Consider the following 23036-nt stretch of genomic DNA (forward strand, 5'->3'; position numbering starts at 1 on the left):
TTGTGGCTTGAATGGGAAATGTCCCCCCATTGACTTGTGTTTTTGTAAACTTGGTTCCCAGCTGGTGGCTCTCTTTTGAAAGACCCTGGAACCATTAGGAGGTGGGAGCCTCACTGGAGTGAGTAGGTCACTGCTGGGTGGGCCTTGAGGTTCCCTATGCCCCTGCTTGTTCGCTCTGCTTGCTGACTGTAGATGCACTATGACCCCTGCCACGGCTTCCTCCATGTGGTGGAGTATGTCTTCCTGGAACTGTAAGCCAAAGCCAACATTTTCTTCCTTAAGTTGCTTCTTGTCAATTATTTGGTCACAGCAACAAGAAAAGCAGTGAGTATACTCAGGAATCAATCCACTACATGTAGTACATCCCATTTTGTTAAATGCTTTAAACCCTCAGATGCTCTCCTTATTTTTCAGCCAGTCTTAAGCTTCTAAGCTAGTACTTAAACCTGCCGCAATCTGAATTCTGTTCAGTTCTTGAAATGCATCAACAACACCTCAGAAGTCCCCACTTGAGCTCCTCAGTCAGTCCCAAGCTGCTGTAAGTGACCCGAAGCTGCTCAGCTGTGGCAACACATCCATATCTGGAGTCCATACTTCAGCTCATCAGATGCATGCTTCTTGACACACCCCTGTGCATGCAACAGTGCCGCTCGGTGTCCATGGTGATGTCTTCCTCCTCTGATCTATTATTCTGGTCATTTGTATTATAGAGTTGAATAATCTGCAGTTCCACTTTCCGTTGGTTCCCATGACACCCCAATACATTGAGAGCACTGGGTCAGTGAAACAATCCCCTGGCATGCAGATTGCTGGAGCTCAGCTCAAGGCCTCAGCAGCACCCTCCTCAAGTAGCAAGCGTTCGGTAGTGTGGGCTGCAGTTGGTTGACTTTGTCACTGTCAGTTCCCTTCCTGATGTGTTCTGAGGCCTTGACTTCTGCTGAGAATTGCACTTCAGGGGCTTGGTTTCTTTTGCTGTCACAGAGCACTTCTGCTTCTCCAGAGTTCAGGGCACTGAAAAGTTCAAGCCCCTCTGCTCGGATTATTTGAAAGGTCCTAGCCAAACAGATCTTCCTCTTAGGTACTTCCTGATATGACATTTTGGACGAGGAAAAACATTTGCTTTTGCTTTGCTGACATACTTTTGGCCACGATATCAGCCCGATTAAGAAGGAAGGCATCTGTAAACAGTGTAACTGGCCACAATCATAATGAAATCCACTCAGCATTATCTTGTGTTTGCTTGACCAGTCCTTGCTAGGCCTTCTGGAGGAATCCAAGGTCAGCAAGACAGTTCCTCCTAGGACACAGCACAAAAGCTTTAGTGAAGGACACAGAGTGACACTTTTGTCCCAGAGCCACTCATTCTCATCTAGGACAGAGGAAGAGAATTTTCCTCACTGGGGAGAATAGGGAAGGCTTTATTTGAGTAGGAATTAAGGGTGGAGATCTGGAACTACAGAAACAAAAGAGAAATATGATTTTAGGTAGGAAACAGAAAGAGTGCTTGCTTTTCAAGGGATAGCAAAGCTGTCTGGGAGGGTGCTGCTGGGAAACAGGCCACCGAAGTTAGTCAGACTTGGCGGAGTAGGAGCTGAGTCAGAACCTGAAGAGCCTTTAATTTACTTGGGCTCCCCTTCCTAGAAATTGAGGAGTTTGGAGGCTCCTGAGCTGTGAACAGAATGTATGATGACATGAAAGAAAGATCTAGAGAGGAAAAGAAAAGATGACTCGGGGTTGGGGATTTAGCTCAGTGGTAGAGCACTTTCCTAGCAAGCGCAAGGCCCTGGGTTCGATCCTCAGCTCTGAAAAAGAAAAGAAAAAAAAAAGAAAACAAACAAACAAACAAAGAAACAAACAAAAAAAAAGAAAGAAAGAAAGAAAAGATGACTCCCACCCTCTCTTATTCTCCAAGTGACTCATTTCTCTTTTTGGTTACAACTAGTTCCTCTTTCCAGAATCCTCTTAACATTATTATTGTTTTATTCTATGTGTATGGGTGTTTTTGCTTGCATGTCTGTGAATCACCTACATGCCTAGTACCCTTGGAGTCTACAAAAGGGCATTAGATCCTCTGGGTCTGGAGTTATGGATGGTTTTGAACTATCCTGTAGGTGTTGGGAAATGTACACAAGTCCTATAGACTAGCAGCCAGTGCTCTACCCCAGAGCCCTCTTTCCAACCAACCCTGCAAGTTTTTTTGTTTTTTGAGACAGGGTTTCTCTGTGTAGCCATGGCTGTCCTAGAACTCGCTCTGTAGACTAAGCTGGCCTGGAACTCAGACATTTGCCTGCCTAAAGGTGAAGGCCATGAACTCCTAGCTTGCCAGTACCCTCTTTAAAAAATATATATTTAATTAACATTTTTTCATTTATTTTGCATACTGACCACAGTTTCCCTTCCCCCTTCTCCTGTCATCCCCCCACCTCTTGCCTCCCATCTATCTTCCCTCCTCATCCACTCCTCCATCTCCATTCAGAAAGGCCTCCCATGGGCTTGAACAAAGCCTGGCACATCAAGTTGAGGCAGGATCAAGCTCCTCCCCCTGCATCAAGGCTGGGCAAAAGAATCCAGCATGGAGAATAGGTTCCCAAAAGCCAGCTAATCACTGGAGACAGGTCCTGATCTCACTGCTAGGATCCTCAAAACAGACCAAGCTATACAACTGTCACACACATGCAGAGGGCCTAGGTTGGTCTCATGCAGGCTCCCTAACTGTTGGCATGGAGTCCAAGAGCTCCCATGAACTCAAGTCAGCTGTCTCTGTGGGTTCCTGTCATGACTTTGACATGCCTAGCTAATACAATTCCTCCTCCCTTTCTTCAGCAGGATTCCTGGAGCTTGGCCCAGTGCTTGGTCCATTTATCATTTGTATGTAGGAGGGTTACAGACTTTTTTGAGTTAATCTTGTGTCCTGCCACATTACTGAAGGAGTTTATCAGCTGTAGGTGTTCCCTGATAGAATTTTTGAGGTCACTTATGTAGACTATCATATCATCTGCAAATAGCAAACATTTTGACTTCTTTCTTTCCAATTTGTATCCCCTTGATCTCCTTTGGTTGTCTTATTGCTCTAGTTAGAACTTTAAGTACTATATTGAATAGATATGAGAGTGGACAGCCTTGTCTTGTTCCTGATCTAATGGAATAACTTTGAGTTTTCTCCATTTAATTTGATGTTGGCAGTCGGCTTGCTGTATATTGCTTTTATTATGTTTAGATATGTTCCTTGTATCCCTGATCTCTCCAAGACCTTTATCATGAACAGGTGTTGGATTTGTTGAAGGCTTTTTCAGCATCTAATGAGATGATCATGTGTGTTTTTTCTTTCAGTTTGTTTATATGGTGGATTGCATTGACAGATTTTCATGTGTTGAACCATCCCTGCATCTCTGGGATGAAATCTATTTGATTATGGTGGAAGATATTTCTTATGTGTTCCTGGATTCAGTTTGCCAGTATTTTATTGAGTTTATTTTATTTCTGCATCAATGTTCATGATGGAGATTGGTCTGTAATTCTCTTTCTTTGTTGTATCTTTGTGTGGCGTCAGGTAACTGTTTCGGGGTAACTGTAGCCTCATAAAAATTTTGGCAGTGTTCCTTCTGTTTCTATTGTGTGGAGCAATTTGAGGAGTATTGGAATTAGCTCTTTAAAATTCTGGTAGAATTCTGCACTGAAACCATCTGGCCCTGGACTTTTTTTGGTTGGGAGACTTTTAATGACAGCTTCTATTCCCTTAGTGGTTATAGGTCTATTTAAATTGTTTATCTGGTCTTGATTTAATTTTGGTATGTGGTACCTATCAAGAAAGTTGTCCATTTTTTTTTTTAGATTTTCCAATTTTGGATACAAATTTTTGAAGTATGACCTAACAATTCTCTGGATTTACTTGGAGTCTGTTGTTATGATCCTCCTTTTCATTTCTGATTTTGCTAATTTGGTTATTGTCTCTCTGTCCTTTGGTTAGTTTGGGTAAGGGTTTGCCTACCTTGTTGATTTTCTCCAACATCCAACTCTTTTTTTCATCAGTTCTTTGTATTGTTCTCTTTGTTTCTATTTTATTGAGTTCAGCCCTCAGTTTGATTATTTTCTGGCATCTATTCATCCTGGGTGCGTTTACTTCTTTTTGTTCTAGAGCTTTCAAGTGTGCTGTTAAGTCACTAGTGTGTGATTTCTCCAAATTCTTCTTGAAGGCACTTAGTGCTATGAATTTTCCTCTTAGCATTGCTTTCATAGTGTCCTGTAAGTTTGGGCATGTTGTGCATTAATTTTCATTACATTCTAGGAAGTCTTTAATTTCTTTCTTTATTTCTTCCTTGATCAGTGGTAATTCAGTTGAAAGTTGTTCAGTTTCCATGAGTTTGTAGGCTTTCTGTAATTTGTGGTGTTGTTGAATTCTTACTTTTACCCATGGTGATCTGATTGGATTATTCCAAATTTTTGTATCTGCTGAGATTTGCTTTTTGACTGAGTATGTGGTCAGTTTTAGAGAAGGTTCTATTAGGTGCTGATAAGAAGGTATATTCTTTTGTGTTTGGGTGAAATGTTCTGTAGATATCTGTTAAGTCCATTTAAGTCATCACATCTGTTAGTTCCCTTATTTCTCTGTTAAGTTTCTGTCTGGCGACCTGTCCAGTGAGAGTGGGGAGTTGAAGTCTCCCACTATTAATGTGTGGGGTTTGATGCATGATTTAAGCTTTAGTAATGTTTCTTTTTACAAATGTGGGTACCCTTGTATTTGGGGCATGAATGTTCAGAATTGAGATTTCATCTTGATGGATTTTTTTCTGTGATTCATATTAAATGTCCTTCTTGATCTCTTTGATTAATTTTAGTTTGAAGTCTATTTTGTTAGATATTAGGATAACTACAACTTGCTTCTTAGGTCCATTTGGTTGGAAAATATTTTCCCAACCCTTTACTCTGAGGTGTGTTTCTTGTATGCAGCAGGAGGATGGGTCCTGTTTTTATACTCATTTGGCTAGCCTATGTCTTTTTATAGGTGAATTGAGTCCATTGATATTAAGAGATGTTAATGACCAGTGATGGTTCATTCCTCTTATTTTTTGGTTTTGTTGTTGTTGTTGTTGTTGGTAGTGTGTGTGTTTCCCTTCTTTGAGATTTGTTGGCATGAGATTATCTATTGCCTATGTTTTTGTGGGTGCAATTAACTTTCTTGGGTTGGAGTTCTTTTTCTAGCACTTTCTGTAAGGTTGGATTTGTGGATAGGTATTATTTAAGTCTGGTTTTGTCATGGAATATCGTTTCCTCTGTCTATGGTAATCAAAAGCTTTGCTGGGTATAGTAGTCTGGGTTGGCAACTGTGGTCTCTTAGTATCTGCAAAATGTCTATCCAGGACCTTCTAGCTTTCAGAGTCTCCACTGAGGGTTGGGTGTAATTTTGATAGGTCTGCCATTATATGTTACTTGACATTTTTCCTTTGCAGCTTTTAATTCTTTCTTTATTCTGTATGTTTAGTGTTTTGATTATTATGTGGTGAGGGGACATTTTTGTTGTTGTTTAGTGCATTTGGTGTTCTGTAAGCTTCTTGTATCTTCATAGGCATGCCCTTCTTTAGGTTGGGAAAATTTCCTTCTATGATTTTGTTGAATATATTTTCTGTGCCTTTGAGTTGCTATTCTTCTCCTTCTATTCCTATCATTTTTAGGTTTGGTCTTTTTATGGTATCCCAGATTTCCTGGATGTTTTTTGTTAAGAATTTGTTGGATTTAACATTTCCTTTGACCGATGAATCTATTACCTCTATTGTGTCTTCAATGCCTGAGATTCTTTCTTCCATCTTTTGTATTCGGTTGGTGATGCTTGAATCTATAATTCCTGTTCATTTACTCAGATTTTCCTTTTCCTGAATTCCCTCAGTTTGTGTTTTCTTTATTGCCTCTATTTCAATTTTCAAGTCTTGAACTGCTCCCTTCACCTGTGTAATTTTTTTTTTTTTTGCTTTCTTTAAGGGATTTATTGCTTTCTTCTAATTATTTGTTTGTCTTTTCTTCTATTTCTTTAAGGGAATTTTTCATTTCTTCTTTAAGGGCCTCTATCATCTTCATAAAGTTCTTTTTAAGGTCATTTTTTCCCTTGCTTCATCTGCATTGGGATGTTCAGATTTTGTTGTTGTAGAACCACTAGGTTCTGGTGGTGCCATACTGCCTTTTATGTTGTTGAATATATTCTTACACTGGCATTTACCCATATGGGGTTGGGATAATTATAGGTACAGGTGTTGATTCTTGAGATGTCTTTGTTGGATAGGTCTTTTGTACCTATATTGTCTGTTTCCTTTATTGTCTTCTGGCCTGAATGGCCAAGGGTTCTGGTGATTGATTGTCAGGTCGAGTAGGGTTGTCTAGTTGAGGTTTGTGGAGATTTGGGTGACTAAATTCAGCATATCCTCCAGATCTTCTGGCTGATGTTGGCTTTACTTGTATCTATGAAGTCTGCTCTTCCAACTTGTGTAGGTGGTGCCTGTGCCTATAGGGGTTGCTGTTCTTCCAACTGGTGTGGGTGATGCTTGTACCTATAGAGTCTACTCACCTTGTGGGGGAGGGCTGTTCACAGGGAGGATGCTGGGGTAGGTGGAGATGGGCAGTGGAGTGGGTCTTGGGGGAGCAGAGTCTAATGGGTGGCAGTGGTAGTGGTACAGCCTCCCCACAGGTTTCTCACCTGCTGGCTGGCTGCTAGAGACTGCGCCAGAGCAGTGAAGTTCCACTGGAGTTGGGGTCAGGGCAGTTGCCTTGCTGGGGCTGAGATGGGAGGGGGGTCACGGGATGTACCTTGAGGCTTACAGCCTAGAGATTGGGGCAGTTTAGCCAGGAGTTCAGCCATTCACCTATTCTCCCCAATTGGTGTGAGTGGCACTTGGGCCTATAGAGTTTGTTGATGTTGTGTGGGAGGACTGTCCATCGAGAGGATGATGCTCTTCCAACTGTACATGTAGGTGGTGCTTGTGCCTCTAGGGGCTGCTGATGTTGCAGTGGATGATTGACTGAGGGGAGGATGGCGGGATCGGTGGGTTTGGGTGGCAGAGTGGGTGGGTCATGGAGTTTACAGAGTCCATTGGGAGGCACAGGTGGTGGTGTGTCCTGTCCGCAGGTCTCTCACCTGCTGGCCGGCTGCTGGGGACTACACCAGAGCTGTGGAGTTCCACTTGCCAGTCCCCACTTAAGTTCTGTCCTTGAACACAGCAGGGCAACAGGGATACTCTTGCTTGCTTGTTGTACACATAATATATCTTAGAAACTAGTCTCCTTAGGTAGAAATCAAGTTCCTTCCAGGATCCTTGTCACACTGGACGTTGGGCTTTTCTTGGGATGGTTTTCTTGACAGTCTTGGCAAGTCTTGGCTGAGGTTTTAGTCTTCTCATTTTTGGACACATCTGCACAAGCTTGGGTGTGACTCAGAAGGGGGCTGCTAGGTTTGTCCTTGAGACACCGTGAGGCTGACTTCAGTTCTCTGTGTTCATTCTCTCCCTTAATCCTGAATGTGAGGGCCTTGTAGATAAAATGGCCTTTTGTTGGAAAAGACACCTGTTTGCCCTTCTCAGAGAACTGAAACCTAATTCAATTGTGAAAGTGGGAGATTTTAACACCTCTAAGGAGTGGCACTATTAAGAGGTGTGGTTTTGTTGGAGTAGGTATGACCTTGTTGGAGGAATTGTGTCACTTTGGAGGCAGGCTTTGAGGTCTCATATATGCTCAAATCACGCCCAATGTCTTAGGTCACTTCCTGTTGCCTACGAGTCAAGTTGTTAGAACTCTAAGCTTCTTCTCTAGCACCATGTCTGCCTGCATGCTGTCTTGCTTCCTGCCATGACAATAATGGACTAAACCTCTGAACTATAAGCAAGCCACCCCAATTAAATGTTTTCCTTTATAAGAGTTGCCATGGTCATGGTGTCTCTTAACAGCAATAGAAACCCAAGCTAAGACAGAAGGTAATATCCAAAGGAGCCATTTGCTCCTCCCTCCCCATGGAATACCACACTACCCAGGGCATCTCCCCAGTGTTTGACAGACTCTGGCTCCTTGTTGTCATGCTTACTGGTCTCCATTCAAAACTTGCATTAATCTTGCTTGCCTGGTGGACTGTTTTTAGAACCATCATTTGAGGTGATATTCACTAATACAAAATAACCATTTTAATGAGAACAATTCAATGGCATTTAGATTAAATCTCTCTACCCATTAAGCAGCTGTTCCACTCAGCCTGTGACAATGATACATCTGCTCTCTAGAAATCGACCTATCTTAAATATTTTTTTAAAAAGATTAATTTAATGTGTATGAGTATTTTGTCTGCATATATGTGCACTATGTGTGTGCAGTGCCTACGGAAGCTTGATGAGAATGTTGAATTCCCTGGGACTGGAGTTACAGACAGTTGTGTCCTGCCTGGTTGCTGGGAATTGAACTCAGGTCCTCTGGAAGAGTGGCCAGTGCTCTTAACTGATGAGCCATCTGCTCAGCCCCGACATTAACCCATTATTTTGTTTGCATAAGAAGAATTATGTATGACTTTTTCTGCAATCTTCAATCTTCTTTCATTCGGCACGATGTTCCAGGCTCATCTACACTGTGGTTGTGTCTGTCCTTTACTCTTTTTATGGCTGAATGGTGGTCCATAATTAATTTGTGCACTCATCTGTTGAGGAATACTGTAGGTGTTTCCAGCCTTTAGCTATTATAATATTGCCACGAGCATTCATGTATGTCTTTGAGCACCTGTTTTCAATTATTTGGGCATATGCTGTAGGGAGAAGGGATACACCCTTTATTCTCTCTTTATTACTTATGTGTGCCCCTTGGCTGAATCTAGAAACCCAAATAATACAGGAGTCACTTTACAAGAGAAAATAATAAAAGTTATTATTAAATTTATGTGTATATAGGGATCATCACAAGAGTGAAGTTTGAAGGAATGACCAAAGTATCATGCTTTTGTACTTTTTAGACAAAGAACAATTTATATGCGCAGGGCTGACAGGACATTTAAGTCTCCAGACTGGGGTGGAAATTGTAGGTATTAACGAAGAGACAATGTGGTGGTGGTGGATGTAAAAGCTGGCAGAAGACAAGGGTTACTTCAGAGTATGTTTAGCCTCATGGCAGCCTGGACTGCCAGGCTTTGGTAACCAGAGCCATCACAATGCCCTGGTATGTGAAGGATGTTCATTCCCAAAGAATCATTGCAGTTTAAAGACATTTGCAGGAAAGTGCATAGGACTGTAGATCATCCAGTTAAGCAAAAGAGGCCTGACTCAGAAAGACAGATGTCATTTGTTTTCACTCATATGTGGAATGGGGGCAGCAGGAAGGGGGAAGGGGGGTAGAGGGGAAACAAGGGAGGGGGAGGGGGAAGGACAACTCTAGGAAGGGAGAAAGAAGTGTCTACACCTATAGAATGCCTGTCAGGTACACAGGCATGGAGAGGAGGAGGGGAGGAGGCAGTAGAGAGGGGAAGAGCATCTTCCTGTGAGCCTGCGCTGGCAAGTTTTATGTCAACTTGACACAGGCTGAGGCGTTTGGAAAGAGGGAAACCCAATTGAGAAAATGCTTCCACCATACTGGCCTGTCAGCAAGCCTGTGGTGCATTTTCCTAATTAATGATGTGGGCAAGCCCAGCTCACTGTGGGCAGTGGCACACTTGTGCTGGTGCTCCTGGGTGCTTTAAGAAAGCAACCTGATCTCTGCATCTGCTTCCATCAGTTGATGAAGGCTCTATGATGACAGTTAGGGTATTCACCAATCTGGTTACCAGGGTAAGCCAGTTCACACACCCTCTCCGCTATTGCTAGCAGTCTAATCTGAGGTCCTCCTTGTGGATTCCTGGGAATTTCCCTAGTACCAGGTTTCTCTCTTACCCCATAATGTCTCTATCAGACCGAGCTCTGGTAGTCCAGTCAAAGAGAGGGAAGAGGTATTATATGACCAAGGTGGGGTCAAGATCATGATGGGGAAATCTACAGAGACAACTGAACCAAGCTCATAGGAACTCACAAACTTTCGACCGACAGCTGTGGAACTTGCATGGGACCAGACTAGACCCTCTGCCTACAGGAGACAGTTGTATAGCTGGGTCTGTTTGAGGGGCCCCTGGCAGTGGGATCAGGATCCATCCCTGGCGAATGAACTGGCTCTCAGGATCCCATCACCTATTGTTGGACACCTTGCTCACCCTTGATGCAATGGGGAGGGGCTCGGTTCTGCCTCAGTTGAATATACCAGGCTTAGCTGTCTCCCCATGGGGGAACTTAGTCTGTTGGAGGAGGGGGTGTGAGGTGGGTGGGGAGGGGGAAAACAGGGGTAAGGGGAGCAGGAGGAAGGATGAGAGGGGGATCTGTGGTTGGTATGTAAAATGAATAAAAAATTAAAAAAAAATAAAGAAAGCAACCTGAGAAAGCCTGAGGAGCAGACCAGTAAGCAGCATGTTTCTGCTATGGGATGTCTTTCTGTATGCTATGAATATGTGTTGCTCCCATTGGCTATAAATAAAACTGTTTTGGCCTGTGGCAAGGCAGCTTAGAGGCAGGTGGGAAATCCAAGACAGAGACAGGAGAAGAAAGGCAGAGGCAGGAGACATGGGGCAGCCTCCCAAAGAACAACATGTAATGGGACACGGGTAAAGCCACGGAATATGTGGCAATACACAGAGTAAGAGTTGTAGGTTGAGTTTAGTTGTAAGAGCTAGCCAATGAGAAGCCTGAGCCATTAGGCCATACAGTTTGTAAATGATATTAAGCCTCCAAGTGATTATTTTACGAGCAGCTATGCACCGCGGGGCCAGGTGGACCGGAGAATACTTCTACACACTTCTCCATGGCTCCTGCTTCACTTTCTGCCTCCAGGTTTCTGTCCCGATTTAGATGATGGAGTACAAGCTGTAAGATGAAATAAACCCCTTTCCCCCAAGTTGCTTTTAGCCATGGTGTTTATCACAGCAAGAGGAACCCTATGAAAAGCTTCAGAGTAGGATCACAACTAACACAGAGACAGAGGTTGTGTTCTTAGGGCATGCTTCACATGCAAGACTCCCCTGTCTGGCAGTGACCTGTTCTGCAAATGATAGCACAGCAGTGTTTCTAAGTATCATAAAGCTTCCTAGGAACTTCTCTTTATTATTTTTTGAATATGAGTGTTTTGTCTGCATGGATGTGTACCATATGTGTGCCTGGTGCCTGTAGAGGCCAGAAGAGGGCACCAGATATCTTGGAATCAGAGTTATAGACAGATGTCAGCTGCAATGTGGGGGCTGGGAATCAAACCTGGATCCTCTGGGAGAGTAACCAGAGCTCTTACCTGCTGGACCATCTTTCCAGCTCCTCTTATGACTTCTGTGGAGATGTGCTGGACCACCTTTCAGCACCAATCTGGTCTGTGAGCATCTAGAGCAGTAGATCTCAACCTGTGGGTCATGACCTTTTTTGGGGGGGAAGGGTGTCAAACGACCCTTTCTTAGGGCTTGCCTAAGACCATCCTGCATATCAGATATTACATTATAGTTCATAACAGTAGCAAAATTACAGTTATGAAGTAGCAATGAAAATGATTTTATGGTTGGGGGTTTCCACAACATGAGGAATTGTACTAAAGAGTTGCTGTATTAGGAAGGTTGAGAACCACTGCTCTAGAAGTACCTGTAGTTGCAGGTTCTATAACTTGCATGAGGCAGGGCAAATGTTTGCTGGGGAACATTAAAGAACCCATTCAAATAACTTTCTAATCCTTTTGATACTATTTGGAAATATATGGAGTGGGAGGAAATGGAATGTTTGTGCTCAAGTCTTGATCCAGGCACTGATGAGTGGGTCATCTTAGACGCTTGTTTTTCTTGGGACTCACTATTGTTATTTGTTAAAATAAAAGAGGAAATTAGGTTGGAAGTGTGGTTGATATATTGTGCACCCCAATAAACTTATCTGGGGTTAGAGAACAGAACAGCCACAAGACAGACTTAGAAGCCAGGCATGGTGGCACACACCTTTAATCCCAGGACTTGAGATCTCATGTCTTGCTTGGGAAAGACACACTCCTTTAATCCCAGGAAGTAATGGCAGGAAGCAGAAAGGTATATAAGGCGTGCTGCTGTCTCTTCAGACCTTTACTTCAGTGTTTTTGTTTTTGAGTCAGAGCCTAGGCTGGCCTCAAACTTATGGTAATCCTTCTGCCTTAGACTTCCAAGTTTGGGGTTTATAGTCATGAACTGCTATGTTCACCTTTGAAAGTAATTTCAGTGAAGACATTTTATAATTATTGGTGGTAAATTAATTTTAGTATAATAGCTCATTGGTTTTTTTAAAAAAATATTTATTACTATTAGTCTTTCAGCATTGGGGATCAAACCCATGACCTTGTGCATACTAAGGAAGTACATGTAACTGTCTAGGTTATCACTTTATAAAACTGTCTAGTCTCTAAAATAATAAATTGAAGTATAAACAACCATCATTTCTCCCCACCCCCATAAGCTCAAGTGCAATGGTTTCATTTGGATTTTCTCTGAGTCCTCATAATTCTTGATACCTTAGAAATATATATTTTCATGTTTAGAGAAAAAAATAGAATTCTTGCCCCCAGGCCTTGTTTGCTGTTCAATGGCCAGTTATTTGTAGCCACTGAGCAACTGAAATGTGGCTAGTCTGAATTAAAATGGAAGTTTTAAACACTCATTTTCTTTTGAAAACATGGTATGGAAAAAGAACTGGATACATAACTAATGATTTTATACTATTTATATGCTGAAATAATATTTTGGATGTATTGTATATGCATTGAATTAAATATAAAAATTATTCTTGCCTTTAAAAAAGCTTAACATAAGGCTGCTAAAAAGTTAAAACTACATGTGTACCTCAATAAATATTTTTTGTGTAATTCTGCCCCAGATCAATCTAGAACAATCATAAAGATAACCTGAACACAAAAGAGGGAAAACACAGAGACTGTCTCTGCTCATGACTTACATCTCTTCTTATTCTAGGAAACTTAGTCTCCACTGGTTTTTAAATATGTTCAATGCATTCTCTTATTGGAAAATGGATTTGTAAAGAAGGCTGAACCGAAGTGGCTGTCTTTGTTGGAAGTCATGGGACAGATCTGGAAATGCCTTCGTCCTTAAGCAATACTACTGACCAGAAAGGACCCTACTCCCATGAGAACTATTTCAACACACACTCCTATTTTAAATAACTTTGATGATGGAACTTGACTTTAGAGAATTACAGGCATGTACCATCATTTTTAAAAAATGATTTAGTTTTTATTTTTACCTTATGTGCATTGGTGTTTTGCCTACATGTATGCATATATAATGGTGTCAAATCTGCTGGAGCTGGAGTTTATGGACAGTTGTGAACTGCCATGTGTGTGCTGTGAATTGAACCTGAGTTCTCTGGAAGAGCAGCCAGTGTTCTTACCTGCTGAGCAATCTCTGTAGCCCTATTTGCTACCACTTTAATGGATAAATTCTGCATATTTGTTCTATCTGTGATTTGTTCTGTGATAAGTTTTTGAGTCTGTTTAGAATTTCAAAGAGGCCAAGCTCAATACAAAAGACAGGTACTGATGAAAGGGGTGTTGACTTTCAAGGTGGTCTTTTCTACCTGCTCCATAGTAGACTCTTTCTTAAGGGTGTATGCATCATCTAAGAGTTGGTCTATATTGATAGTCAAGACCATCCAGGGACCAAGGTCTGTCTCCAGTCACCCAGCTGAGGCCTATACTTGTATTCCCAGTGTCCTGGCTGCTTGCAGTTTCTTATCCTCTCTACTCATTTGCTGGTCCTCCACACAGTATGGGGCTCAGGAAAAATGATACTCCAAAGTGAAGGCCTCACTAGTAGTCTGTGTCTGACAAAGGTATGCGCTATAGCTCATCCTTCACTTATACCTCAGAATAGAGATGATAGAATCCATTTCCTCCAAGGTGTAGAAACCAGGATCTCCTTTCCCCAGATCCAGCTATTAAACCTCACTAACTTTCCCCTGTATTTTTACAAGTTCTCCATGAATTCTGTGACTCACCTCATTTCATTGTGAGTCACAAAATTCCCATTCTGGAAGGTTCTGTTGCATACTCGGAAGGAAGGAAAGCTGCAGAGCAGCCAAAGAAGAGTCTAGAGACAGAGAGGCCTTTCCCTCAGTGGGTTAATATTAGATCATATTCTTTTTGTTCAATATGTTTCTACATGGCTGTCCATTCTTGGTTGAACCTAAGCACCAAAATGGATAGTTCACTCTGGGTCCTTGAGTCTTCAACCTGAATGTTCCCGTGTCATGTAAAACTATGATCAGATACATCTGCTGTACTGTTTCTTTGGTTAATCTGTCTTTTGTTATAGTGGTGTCTAATGTAGTCCTGTGTAATAGGCTGTAAATGATTTCCCCCTTTCTGCTCTAGCAGCAGGAAGCTCTAGGTACTTTGAACATTAGTAGGTAAATGATCTAATGCTGAAACACTGTTAAGCTTGATTTTTTAAAATTTTTATTTATTATTTGTAACATGAGACTTGGTGAAATAGAACACCATGTTTTTAGTAAGAGCATAGAGGAGAGTGTCATATTATGGGTTGTTTCTTGTGTGCTAAGGATATTTTAACTATTATTTTACTTTACTTTTGGCACTGGGCCTTACACACTCTAAGAGACAATATGTAATCTTTCCTTTCATTCCTATGACAGCCAACTGAAGTGGGTATTACTATGTTGAGCCCAGGCTGGTCCTTGGACCCCTGGGCCTTCTCCCCCAGCACTGTGCTTCTTTCCACTTCCTGGTTGTGGTCAGGTGCCTCTCTTTTTCCCATATCCTTATCATACTGTGTGGCTGTGTGACTGTGTGGCTGTGTGATGGCTAGCTGCTATAACTAGTGGATAGGTGAGTGTCCTCAGTCTCCTTGACTGTCACCTACCATTATTTTGTGTGTGTCCTGATGTAGGACAGCCCCTCCAACTCACACCAACCTCACTGTGTGAGGAAAGGGAACTTTTTGAGAGGGTAGAAAGTTGCTGATGTGGAAACTGTGCTTTGTAACATAATGTGAAAATAAAACAGGCTCTTTATCATTGGCAACTCTCCATGGTTATTTCTGCCGGTTGTTACTAGGGCCACAGTGTTGGGATGGAGTGTGGCCAAATCATCTTTCCACAGGGTTGGCTTGTTTTTGGGATTCATTGGCCTCATGACCACAGACAGCATTTTCAAAGCTGCAGGCTGAGCTATGGTCTATTACCCCAACAGAAAGAATGTAAACCAGCTCCTGTTAAATCTGTACCCTTGGCCCATGTTCCCTTAAACTGTTATGAAATAGAAGGTGGATGGCTGCTATCTGAGCAACAGAATAACGTATATACAGAAAGTTTAGTGTTATGAACCCTTGCCACAGAACTGTTTTGACACAATTTTATTGATTCTAAGCTTGCCTCTGAATTCACTAAGAGCTTCCATATAGTTTCTCAATGTTTATCTACTCACTGTCTACAATGGCATATTTCCCTTTCTGAGACCACTGTGACTCAGTTGTTAAGACAACATCTGCACTGTGTATACATTAGATCTTGCTCCTTATTTTCTCTGTTGGACATCACTTCACCCTCATTCTTCCCATCTGTCTTAGTTAGGGTTTCTATTGCTGTAAAAAGACAACATGACCATGGCAACTCTTATAAAGGAAAACATTTAATTGGGCTGGTTTATAGTTTCTAAGGTTTAGTACATTGTCATCAAGGTGGGGACATGGAAGCATGCAGGCAGACATGGTGCTGGAGAAGGAGCTGAGAGTTCTACATCTTGATCTGTAGGCAGCAGGAGACTGTGTGCCACACTGGGCATACCTTGAGTATATAAGACCTCAAAGCCAGCCCCCACAGTGACAAACTTCTTCCAATAATGCCACACCCACTCCAAGAAGGCCACATCTCCTAATAGTGCCACTCCCTATGGGCCAAGCATTCAAACACATGAGTCTATCGGGGCCATATCTGTTCAAACTACCACACCATCATATAACCCCCTCTCTGTTGGATCAGTCCTGTTTACTCAGACTTGCTATGACTTCTGTTTGGTAAAAATAAAAAAAGTGGTTTTTCAGTAGCTACTCTTATTTATTTATTTATTTATTTATTTATTTATTTATTTATTTATAGAAAAACTCCTTATGAGAGAACTGTTTTTTGGTCTCTAAATCTTTTGCCATTCAGATTTTTTTGATAGTGCTAAATTTAACGATAAGTCCCCAGTACTCAATTTAGGCAGAGGTAGACTCTTTACCTGTATTTTGACTTACCAAGTTCTCTCCAATCTGACTGCTATTGTCTTCTTCAGTGAAATTCCTTAACTCTAAAATTTGGATTGGTTTGGCTAGTCCATGGCTTTTCCTCTTCCTTATTTACACCCATATTCTAGATGAGTCATTCAGTACCAGGGCCTTATGGATCAACAACCTGCTTATGCCCTTCCAATTTATATCTCTAGGTAAGACCTCTCTCTGAACTGTAGACTCATCCAAGAAAATGACCACATCCAACTCACTATTCCAAATCTGAACATATAATTTCCACTTGTCTCCACCAAATGCCCAGCCTCCAAATGCTTGGGCATTACATTTGTACTCTCCAAACCTGTTTCCTTTTCTAAAACAACACTCTAATCATATCATACCTACTTGATAGACTTCTCCTCAGACTGGCAGGTCCTACTATGTAGCTTAGGCTGGCACTGAACTTGTGGCCATCCTGTCTCTGCTTCTTACATGCTGGGATGATAAGCATTGAACAACATACTCAGTTCATAATTTGCTTTGAAGAATGTAAGTATTTAGCATGGTACCTGCAAGGAGACAGTCAGTAAACAACCTCTTATCACAGTATGATTCCTGTCTAGTTCTTAATTCTTTTTTAAATTTATTTTATTTATTTTTATTTTTGTTTTTCGAGACAGGGTTTCTCTGTAGCTTTGGAGCCTGTCCTGGACTAGCTCTGTAGACCAGGCTGGCCTTGAACTCACAGAGATCCACATGCTTCTGCCTCCCGAGTGCTGGGATTATAGGCGTGAGCCACCACCGCCTGGCTAGTTCTTAATTCTTTCATTTTTTAAAAATCTGATAATGAAAACCCTAAAGTTCACTCCCAAGAACCCCCTGAAAGCATCTCTGAATCTATCTGGTCATAGACTCATAATACACAGCTGCAGAGACCCTTCTTTAAGACATACTTGATATTCTTGTTCCTCCTAGTACTTTTCCTGGCAGTGCCGTTGCCAGGGACTTTCTCCTCTTATCCCTCTGTAGAGGAAAATGGTTCCACAATTCTCCAAGTGACTCCCCTCCCTCAAGTCTTTTGAGTAGCCTAATGTTTTAGGGATCATCTTTAATCATTTTGACAGTCACATTTTCCCCAACTGGCTTTTGAAAGAACTTCTTATAAAAATATTCATATATGTGCTATTTTTTTCTAGAAAGAATTCAGGTGAATAACGTTCTCCAATCTAGAAGATCACGATAATGCTAAAATCAGCTTTGTACTGGATGGGCTGCTGTGGTAGTCAGGATAAGGAAGAACCACAGAAGCCATTATGGATACCAGGAGAGGAGATTCATGGTCCAGGCTAAGAAGTTTTTACTGCGTGCTTTTTTTTCCTCTTTGAGACAGGGTATCATGTAGTTCAGGTTGGCTTTGAACTTACTGCATAGCCAGGATAAAACTGAATGTCTAATCATCTGCTTTGCAAATGGCATGTACCAGCACACTTGGTTTATGTTTGTGGTAGAGTTTGAATAAGGCTTGTGCATGCCAGGCAAACACTTTACCAACTGAGCTACATTCTCAGTCTCTTGAATACAATTAAATGCTTTTTTTTTTTTTTTTTTTTTTTGTAGAATTACCTTTATTTATTCTGTGTATGTGTGGGCTCCATGGTGCCCTTGTGGATGTTGGAGGAAAGCTTTTGAGAATCAGTGCTCTCTTTCCACCATATGTGTTCCAGGGCTCAAAAACTTGATTACATTTAGAGCAAATGCCTTTACCTGATGAAACATTTTGACAGCCCCTGAATGAAAAGACATTTTGATTAAAATGTTCTGTTTGTGGAGAAGCCAGGTGCAGCAATGGTAAGGCCAGGAAGCAGAATTTACAGCAGAGGGTTTGATGAGCAGTCTGCTGTGATAGAGTTCAAAGATCTGTTGACTTAAACTTGGGTTCAACAAACATGCACAGGTTTTTGCAAGATGAGCCCTTCCATCACACATATTTATAGCTTATTATATTATTATTTCTTAATAATTATTATATATTATTTCTTAATATATATAGTTGAAACACATTTTAGCTTTACAGAAGTTTTAAAAATAGTAGTGTTCTCACTATTATCCAAATAAGGAATTAATATATTGAGTATGTAAAATTAGCACAGCACCTGGCAAGTAGAAAGTACAAGATGATACTATTATATGCCCATTATATATGACGATACAATTATATATGACCATAGATGATAGTACATTTATAGTGTATTATACTATATAATATGGCATACTATATATTATATAGTACAATGCACTATACTGTACTATTATGTATTATCATAAATATTAATAACATTCTGATTATATATATATATTCTGACTGATATATTGATAATATATCTAAGGTATACTGCATATCAATAAACATGTTAATTATATTAATATTAATATCATATATATTGTTACCATATTATATGCTAGTAATATGGTAACATTATAGTATATGATACAATAGAAATATAATAGATTGTGATACTATTAACAACCTACAAGCTTTATGGGGATTTCCACAGTTTTCTCACTAATGTCCTTTTTTAGTGTAGTTGGAGAGCTTCTCTACAGGTTCCACCAAGCCCCCACGGTCCCACAACTCACATATAAAATAATCATACAGACACTTATATTATTTAAACTGCTTGGCCATTAGCTCAGGCCTACCATTGTCTAGCTCTTACTCTTATATTTAGCCCATTTCTGTTAGTTTATACTTTGCCACATGGCTTGTGGCTTACCGGTGTCTTTACATGTTGCTTCTCATGGCAGCAGCTGGCAGTGTCTCCTCCCAGCCTTCCTGTTCCCAGCCTTCTCCTTTTCCTTGTCCCGCCTACCCTATCCTTCCTGCCTGGCTACTGGCCAATCGGCACTTTATTTATAGAGTGATATCCACAGCACTTCCCCTTTTCTTTTTTGTTAAAAAAGGAGGGTTAACTTTTAAATAATAAAATTACAGATAACAAAACAATTTTCAAGCAAGAATTATAGTTACAATATTAAAGAAGATATCCTATCTATCTTATATTTGTGAGTCTAAAGTTTTATATCTAACTTATCTTGTATCGTAACTGAGGAAATTATAACTATCTAGTCTTCAACCACATTAAAGACCTCAGAAGGATATAATATTATTTGAGAACTGGAAGAAGGATGCAAGCAACTTTTGGGAATCTTGCAGGGTAGACAGAAACAGCTGGCAGCCTGGACAGTCACTTAATGTTCCTTTGTAAAGTTGGGGCATTTGCCTTCAGCCCACAGGGCTAGAGTCTCTCGGTCACTTCTCTCAGTGTCCTGTAGAATGTCTGGTAGTTTCCTCTGCGAAGCAGGACCCTGAAGGACCATTTTGTCAAGCAAAGTTTAGTGGTCATCTTTCTATGGGTCCTGCACATCCAGTCAATCAAGCAGTCCAGGCAAGAGCAGTTTCTTGCCCAAATGGTTATTTTTGCCAAGGTGAAGATAAACTCCATATGAAGTGTCTTTAATGCCCATCCTCTTCTCTGAATTGGTGCTGCCAGGAGCTGTCTCACTGTCCAGAAAGTCTAAATTTTAAAAATATTTTAAATGCCATATTCTGTAGACCTTTGAAGTGTTTGAAGATTACCTGTCTATCTGAAATATCTCTGTGTATACCTAGAAGACTTAACTAACATGGCTATGAGTATGATTATCATAGATGACCAGTTATTAATCTATTTTAATTATCCATTACAATTTTAAATGAGCTGTACAAACATAATACATTAAACAAGAGTAGAAATATACACACAGTATAACAAAATTAACTTTAAGTTTGTATCAATAGACTAAAATATATACCAATGTAAAACATTTAAAATGAGTTGTTGCTCTTTAGAAGTTCATTAATCTACCCTTTCATCCTATCATATCTATATCATATCCCCTTTTTATCTTTAGAAAGAGATTGCATTTATAATCAACCTGTTTTAAATAAAATATTGGTTTTTTTCTGTCCCACACCAGAGGGCTCTTCTGATTTGGGACACAAGAATCTCTTAACCTTTTCTTTTAACAATGTGCTTGGGTTTAGAGAAGGAGTGAGTCAATTCCATCTCCAAAGCCAGCTGGAAATTTGGGCGTAGTTTTTTTTACTACTTCCTGCTGGAGAGGGATGCTGTATCTTATGGGGACATAAAGAAAATTTTAGGATTATGGAGTAGTCCATGAGGGTAAACCTCTGAGCCAGTTACCTTGAAACCATTTTGGATGTTGGATCATCTGGGCCATGGTGTCATCGGAGACCTTTCAGGTGGTCTTGGCTGATCAAACCTGATGTATCTTAATCTGGAACAAATCCATAGCCTCTGGCTTTCTGTGGAAACAAAAGCAGAGACTCTTTTCCAAAGCAACATATCCTTATATCCAAATTTTGAAGTCAAGGTATCTTTAAAATTTACATATTTGTTTAACTCAACAGCTTTTACGATCAAAACTTTTTCTGCAGTTAAAAATCCCAAAGACAAGACAAACCAGATTCTCTGTGTAATATCCATCTTTGTAAGACTGAAACACTGCTGTGGCTGCTGGCTCCGCCCACCTCAGCTTTCCAACATGGCGGTGGTACAGTTTACTGCCAGCTCTGGGTCTGGAGCCATGTGTACCATCAACTATCAGAAGCAGTTCTATCAAAGCAGTGCATAGCCCAGAAACCTTTTTTTTTTTTTTTTTTAAAACTAGCAAAGGCTAAATCCAACATGCAGCACAGTAAAGTGCTGCTTGTAGACTCCTCATTCCCACCACACTGCAGTGCAGGTCAGACGCACACACCAGGAACCCGCCATAGTAGCTCAAACTGGCAGGCTGCTGCTAACTTGAGAGAGACAACTAGGAAGCTGTTTTTAGCTCTGTTTTAGAATCTTTTTTCTCAGGTTTTAGGTGGAAACTTTTGCCCCACATTGGGCGCCATTTGTAGTTGAAGAGCTTCTCTCCAGGTTCCACCAAGACAACCCCCCCCCCACGGTCCCACAACTCATGTACAAAATAATCATACAGACACTTATACTATTTAACAGACACTTATACTATTTAAACTGCTTGGCCATTAGCTCAGTCCTACCACTGTCTAGCTCTTACTCTTATATTTAGCCCATTTCTGTTATTTTATACTTTGCCACATGGCTTGTGGCTTACAGGTGTCTTTACATGTTGCTTCTCATGGCAGTGTCTGGCAGTGTCTCCCAGCCTTCCTGTTCCTAGCCTTCTCCTTTTCCTTGTCCCACCTACCCTATCCTTCCTGCCCGGCTACTGGCCAATCAGCACTTTATTTATACAGAGTGATATCCACAGCACTATAGTCCACAGTCTAATTCAGGTCAGCCAAATTTAGTTGTCATGTCTCTTTACGTACACTCACTGGTGACAATTTTTGCCTTTGATGGCCTTGAGATTTTGAAGAGTGCTGGTTAAGAATTTTGTAGTGTGTTCCTTAGTGTGGGTTTGATAATTTATGGAAAGCATACATTTCAAAAGTCATGTCCTTTCCCATGCATCCAATCAAGAGTGTGTAAGTTGATTACTTGGTTGGTTTTCTGCTCGTTTTCTAAATTGTTTAGTGTTCTGGGAGTCATTTTTGAGATTGAAAATATCCTGCTTCTGTGTTGCACCATCCTTCCATCCACCCAGGCTGTTTAACACCCACCAACAGTTATTGTCTACAACAATTTGTACTGCAGTGTTTGCTTGATGGCAATTTCCTGTTATTCCTTTCACAGTTGGTCATTGGAACTATTTGACAAAGCTGTATGTCCCTTCCACCCTGTTCTACTTTGCTTCTCCATTGCTATAATAAATACCATAACCACAAACATCCTGGGCAAGAAAGAGTTTATTTGGCTTACAGGCTATTGCCCATCATGGGGGTAAGGCAAGGCAAGAATTCGAGGCAAGAGCCTGGAGGACTGAAGCAGAGACCACAGAGGAACACTGACTGTTATTGGCTTGCTTTCTCTAGCTTGCTTAGCTACCTTTCTTATAAAGCCCATTCCCACCTGCCCAGGGATGATGGCACACCCACCTACATCAATTTGTAATCAAGAAAAAAAAAATGCTCCATAGACATGCCCACAGGCCAATCTGATGGAGGCAATTCCTCAGTTGAAATCCCCTCTTCCCAGGTATGTCTAGGTTTGTATCAAGTTGACAGAAACTAAGCAGCACATATCTTATATCATATCTACTGACTCATAATCAATGTTAATTAAAAAATATACACATGATTGTATGGGGTTATCATAATTCTCTTACTCAAAATCTCCCAGTATATGGGCTTTTGGGACTCTTAAGTTGCCATGGCAATTTGCTATGCTCATTTCCTTGTTTTGTTTTACAGATTATTCAAGGTTCTAGGTTCTTCTTTTATTTTCCCAGCCCCAAATTCTGAATGAACAATTTTCTTCAAGAAGTCCCATTTTTTTTTTTTTTTTTTTGGTGTGGAAATACTTAGAAACTAATATCTAGATGTTAGACTTCATTGCACTGACTGGGTTGTCGTTACTCCGAGGCCTCTCACAATGAAAGCCAGTTTGTGTGTGTCAGCTTATCTTTACCTTTGTTTCTAGCTTTTTCCAACATGGAACAAACATGTCATTATTCACAATAAATTTGCTTATTTGTTCAGTCCTAAAATACAGATAAAATCCTTTCATAGTTGCTAAGTTATACTCCTGTGAAAAAGAAATATATTAACCAGAGCACAATACCTCCATATAATTCTTTT

This window comes from Onychomys torridus, chromosome 1 (assembly GCF_903995425.1).
Source record: "Onychomys torridus chromosome 1, mOncTor1.1, whole genome shotgun sequence".
NCBI lineage: Eukaryota > Metazoa > Chordata > Mammalia > Rodentia > Cricetidae > Onychomys > Onychomys torridus.